The sequence below is a fragment of the Sebastes fasciatus genome, chromosome 6, assembly GCF_043250625.1.
Source record: "Sebastes fasciatus isolate fSebFas1 chromosome 6, fSebFas1.pri, whole genome shotgun sequence".
In the NCBI taxonomy this organism is placed as follows: Eukaryota; Metazoa; Chordata; class Actinopteri; order Perciformes; family Sebastidae; genus Sebastes; species Sebastes fasciatus.
In genome coordinates this window covers 22,038,493-22,044,750 of record NC_133800.1, presented here as the reverse complement: position 1 = coordinate 22,044,750, position 6,258 = coordinate 22,038,493, and the positions used below count along the sequence as shown (strand labels likewise).

Sequence of the window (6,258 nt, the reverse complement as noted above, 5' to 3'; positions counted from 1 at the left end):
ATAATAACACCTGAATCTGCCTAAATACAGATATTACCATGGAAACTGAGCTGATTAGACACCGTTACCCAAGATTTGGTCATGACATTATTTGCTAACACCACACAACTAAGCATGGCTGTAGATTCTTTTCTTACCATTGTTATTTTCTGAAAAGCAAACTGTCCTTGTCATATTAAGAGAAAGTAACACAATCAGTGTTCTCTGTCTTGGTCATCTCCTCCTCGGCACATGCATCCAAGCAGTGACGTTGGAGTAATCACATGCCAGATAGCAGTCTAAATGATTACGAAAACAGTTAACTTTGTCATGTGTGAGCATATCCCTAGATTGGCACAGCAAGTAGGCAATCGAAGCAGTAAATTAAGGGCACATTGGTACCACTGAGTGGACCCAGAGCAGCCATTCATTAGTGCAGGAATGATTTTAGGCGTTCGTCTGCTGGCCTAGTCCTCGAGTGCACTTAGACTTAGAAGAGGATGTGCTGATTGACAGTGATCAATGATTAGCCATGACTCATACTGAGTAAACAAACGTTATTGACTTCAAACAAAAACAGCCTATGATACTAAATCTATTTACTGTCAATTTATTCACTGGAAACATAACAATTCATTTCAAGTGGAGCAATAACGACAGGAATTACCTGAACCGTATCATCCTCTGTAATAATAGTAATTATAAATAGTCATTTGACTTAACGCTGAAATGCTTGACAGGACATGCTTTTACAAAAGAGCCTCTTCTGATTCAGGGATGCATGAAATCTTTCATCTCTGAGACCCGCGGGATCGCCGGCTTACATTACTGTCTTTAAGAGGCTGTAGTGGGCTCAGTTTTTAAGCGTGAAGAAGTGAATATATTGGTATCATATTAAACTATAGGACTAAAGGCATCAAGTGGTACCAACCATGTCATGATAGCTTGTCGGGAAGAATGCGAAATAACGCTCCACAGTTAGGCTAAATTTTGGTGAGGAAAAACTGGCATGGCCATTTTCAAAGGGGTCCCTGACCTCAAGATAAGTGAATGAAAATGGGTTCTATTGCTACCCACGAGTCTCCCCTTTGCCGAAATGCCCACTTTATGATAATCACATGCAGTTTTGGACAAAATAAATGCAGATTTAATAATAGTATCAATGTGTTGTTTTCATAAATTCTAAAATGATGTTCGAATATTTCTGCATACTGGGGTCCATAAATGGTCTTGGAATTACAGAGACTGGGTATCACTGTAAAGATGAGACTCTTGTGGATCCAATGAGCCCAATTGTATTCATGTGTGATGATGTTCGTCCCCATAGTAGCCATTTCATATAGAGAGACCTTTTTTGAAACTTGACCTCACTGTATAAAATGACCTGTGGTGACATCTAGGATAATCACAGCCTCATGAACATTTACAGCCACAAACTAGAGACCTAGGGCAATCAGAGGATGGATGGTTTTTCTATGTATATTAACAATAAGGGGGTTTCTGAGCAGTTTCCAAAACAGAAGTGCTCGCCATCCAATTGCCGAAAAAAGCAATTCTTGCAGAAATCTCCAGATGTCAAAAGTTGTTGATACCTTTTCTATGGTGTTCCTCAAGGTCTTGGTGTCTTAATGTGGTATTTTGGAGGGATTATTGATCATTTCTTATGAATTTTTGAGTGGTCAAAAATGGTTACATTTTACACCTAATCTGTGTAACAAATGGTATCAACCCACAAAAAATCGCTGCCACAATTTATGAGACAAAAGTGAGCACGGGAATGGCAATCATCTACTTCTATACCCTTTATACACAAGCCTTTATACACACAACACAAGAGCTACAGAGCTGAACAACAACCCACGTTAGCTTTAAAGCCTCCTTTAGCGCTGACATTATCTTTGCCTCCAAAAAGGTATGACTAAATGTGATTTCAGTTGGACTTGTTGTGACAATGACATGTTTAGTCAAACACATTTCGTCTGAGGCAGGTGGAATGTCATTAGTTTTACAGGATTTTTTCAAAAAGCATTTGACAAATCAAAAGCTTCACCTGATGATGGCACGAGATGAAACTTTAGGGGACTTTTTTCATGGTCCTGTAGGGACCATGAAAAAAGTTTCATGGCAATCCATCCAATAGTTGTGGAGACATTCACTCAAAAAAAGGATTGAGTGGATTGAGTTTAAAGGATATGACTATGGGAGCCATGTAAGACTTAGAGATATACAACAAGATAGATTCACATACATGTTTATCCCCCATCAATAGTTACCAGTTGTCCACAGGCTGTGAAGGTTGAGTTATTCAACTCCAATGTAAAGCTGTCTGCAGGTAGAAACACATCATGGTGACTCATCAGATCATCCTCCTCTTTACTGCTCAGGGTTTGAAGTTTTGTTCTCCTCACACTGTGTGTTTGGCCTTGGAGACCAGCTCTTTCTGAATTCCGGGAACGCTGTCTGAGAAGCTCACGACATACTTTGGTAGATATTAATGCTACAGTGTTGTTGTGCCGATGAGCAGCTATTCAGTCAAGTGTCTTTCATTGAACAGGAGAGTCGGTTTGTGACCATGATAGTGATCTTTGTCAGTTGTGTTATGCCACTTTAAGTGGGGTTAGGGCCTGGACTCGCCTACTCAGTTGCTTTTGCAATTGTTCACAAGTTCTTCAAGGTTTAGTATAATTTTTTGTCCACACGCTTAAGATAAAAGTGTTGAGGACCAAGGGGAAATCAGCATCAATATTTACAAAGTCTTAGAAAGGAAATCTCCACAAAACCATAAAGCCAATCTGAAGTACTGCAGGCTACAGTAGTTTTGTTACTTTAAAGAAATTGTACCTAAGTAAAAGCTAAGTGTAAAAATGTACTTAAGTTACCAGCTCACAAAACTGGAGGGAGTTTAGTTGGAAAAGGTATTTTAAGGTATTTTATTACAACCTCTCGGGAATCCCACTATGAAACTCCCCAGCTTGATTTTTGGAGAGGGATTCATTACAAGATATTTGCAGATGTCATGTACGCCTGGAGAGTATGACTTTATTTTTTGGACTTATGCCCTCAAGAATGGCTGAAAAGAGACAAATATTTATTGAATATATTGCTGGTAGCTGGTGAAAAGGCTCTTTTACGAGGAAGTGGTTATCACAGGAGAGCCCAACTTTAAATGCATGGATGGACATTACAGTGGACATTTACAAAATGGAGAGGATAACAGCATATGTTAACCATAAATTGGAACTATTTTGTCACGCTGGGAAAACTAGGTTAACTATTCAACACCCCACACTAGGCCAGATTTTATTTTTTGCAAATCTATGATTGTATGGTAATGAAAAGATCACTCCCTATTTGTTCATAGTTTTCATTCTCTTGTATTTCTATGTATAACAAATCTTAAAATACGGCACTTTAGACAGACATAGATGGGTGATGTATGTATACAGGGTCATTAACTCATTAACTGAAAGTATCGTTATTGCAAGTGTCAATACTATAAAAAAAAAAACAATTAAAAAACACTATAATTAAATTTTTTTACTTAGTACTAAGTTGGTCATGGTTGCATTAAAAAAGGCGGGTGATATATGATACTACTGTTAAATTAAAGAACATCTATAGGCTACAAAATAGATTGCAATGATTAAAAAATGATAAGTTGTCAACTTATAGGCTATACAAGTGGAATAACATCAGCAACAAGACCCCTTATGTTCAAACCAACAGACAGGCACTCTGCAGTCTGTGCATACTACTGATCATCAATTATAAATATACAACTGCCTTCCTCAGTGTAGCTTCAAAAGACTCAACCAGAAAAGAGACAATAACACAAAAATGATCTACAATAAAAAAAAAAACAAGCTTTGATCACAAAGGCACCTGAAACTTCTTTTAGAGTCAACAGTAGAATAAAAGATCACCAAAGCAGAAAACGTGACATGTAAAGAATATAAACTGCACATGAAGGAGGACGGTCTGCAGGACAGATAATAATACACTGTATTCATTTTTAACAGTCTCTTCTGCACTATATTCACTTTTTTAATAGACCTGTATCACAGCTGTTACCCTGCACTATATTCAGTTTTAACAGTTTTCTTCATCTCCTTTTATTTTTATATCTGGTATATTTTTTTTGTACTTTGTACTTTGCACTACTAACCTTTTTACTGCCTTTTTACTAACATGTTTTGCACTATGCGGTGATGCTGGAAACTTGAATTTCCTTCGGGATCAATAAAGTTACTATCTATCTATATATCTATCTATTTACTGTATCTATCTATATATCTATCTATCTATCTATCTATCTATCTATGTGGCTGCAGCCACAAAAACAGACGTTACAGCAAAGGAGAGACTGCACCTGCGCACAAGCAACTACGTCGCTAGGCAACAAAGTGATGGACGTCCTCACCTGTAGAGTTCAGCAGTGTGTTTGTTGTAACTCATTGAACAGTTTCATATCTATGGTCCTACTCACCTGTCTGAACGGCACCCTGCAAGTCTTGAGCACTAGTACGAAGTCCTCCTCAGTCCGCTGCTCCAGGTTCAACTTATCCTCATTCTCAAAGCAGAATATATAACCAGTCCACTCGGTTATTAAGATAAATACAATAGTTTAACTATGCTTATGTACCATAATGCTAATTATAACCACACCTGCTGCTTAGGTTGTGCCTGAAGTAGCCCTGGCCTGCTGTGAACTGTCCATGTGCAAACCGTGGTGCAACTGTTGCTATGTTACCCACAATACCTGGTAGGGCGGGCACCCCACATACTTTTTTTTTTTTTTTTTTTTTTTTATACTTTTTTTTTCTCCCTTTTTTCGAGGTTGTTTTCATATATGCAACTTACAGTTCGTAATTAAAATAGTTTATAAACCACTTTTTTAAATAGTTGAGCTTATAGACGGACTCATTTGCTTGATTATTGTGCTTTTATATTTATGTCTTTCATTGTCTGAAAACATTAGACTAGAGAAAACAACTTCAACATTCAAAATTTAAATAAAATTAAGAAAAAAAATAAAATAATAATAATAATAATAATAATAATAAAAAGAAAGAATAGAATTTTATTTAAAAACTCACAAAAAAAATAATACAAAAATAAGGCAAGGCAAGGCAAGGCAGCTTTATTTGTATAGCACATTTCATCAACAGGGCAATTCAAAGTGCTTTACATAAACATTCAAGAACATTGCGTCAAAAGTGCAAAAGAACATTAAGACATAATTAAAACAGTTATAAAGACATAAAAACATTAAAGATTATAAAAATAACAAGCTAAAAATAAAAGCTAGGATAGAAGCTAAGAGAGTAATAATAATAAATTAAATAAACAAATAAGTTAATAGAAAATAAAAGGGGGGGGGGGAGCGCAAATATATAGTAATATCATTTACATGGGCACCCATATGCATCCTCCTTCACGTCAGGTCACCTGCAAGCATATGTACGGTATATGCATGCGTGTTAACCCATGTAGCTATATTTTTCCTTCTGTTAGGCTCCATCTCTTCTCAAAAACTTCCTCCATATTCTTTATTTTGTGAGTTCCCTTTTCCATAACTTCTACTTCTTGAATTACACTTTTCCTTTTTATAAAATCTGGGGGTTTAGCTATTTTTCCACCCTTTTATTATTTGTTTCAGTGCTGTGATTCTGAGCCACACATACTTAAGCTCAGTCCTTATCGCAGCAAATACCCTCTCTCTCTCCCCCAGTTCATAACTCACACTGTCACTATCTAATAAACGTGAAAAGCCAAAAAAATAAATAACCTGAAAAAAGTACAATGCTTGTGATAAATACTACATAAGTAAAAGTAAACTTACAGAAATTTATGAATACTCAAAAAAAATATAAGTAGTAGCTTGTTGTCTTCTCAAAATGACACAGCTGCTGGTCATAAACAAAGAACAATATCAAATGTTGCTGTAAACTTAAATGCAGTGTTGGAAAGTAACTAAGTGCATTCACTCAATTGCTGTAGGCTACTTAGGTACAATTTTGAGGTACTTACTTTGTTTTGAATATTTTCTGCTACTTTATACCTCTACTCCACTGCTTTGGAGGCAAATAATAATAATAATATAATAATTATATTTGTAGAGCACTTTTTCAAGCCCAAAGCACAAAGTGCTTTCCAAGGAAATTCACATCATATACAACAGAATACAATGAAACATAAATAATGAAATAAAACACAATGGAATGGGAAAATAAAGAAACAAGCATATATATATTCATACAATTACATATGCACATACAT

The 6,258-nt window shown here is 36.1% G+C and overlaps 1 long non-coding RNA gene across 2 annotated transcripts in view; it reads right to left on the bottom strand.

The window, feature by feature from the left end:
* LOC141769398 (uncharacterized) overlaps nt 1–4,718 on the bottom strand; it is a 52,202-nt gene extending 47,484 nt beyond the window's left edge. The window contains exons 1-2 of one of the 2 annotated variants that reach the window (XR_012594292.1): nt 4,645–4,704; nt 4,466–4,549 (exon numbers count right to left, since the gene is read on the bottom strand). This is a non-coding gene — a long non-coding RNA (uncharacterized LOC141769398). Of the gene's footprint in view, nt 1–4,465 lie in introns of both variants that reach the window. The other variant, XR_012594291.1, reaches the window with a different exon arrangement.
* Nucleotides 4,719–6,258: the final 1,540 nt, after the last annotated feature.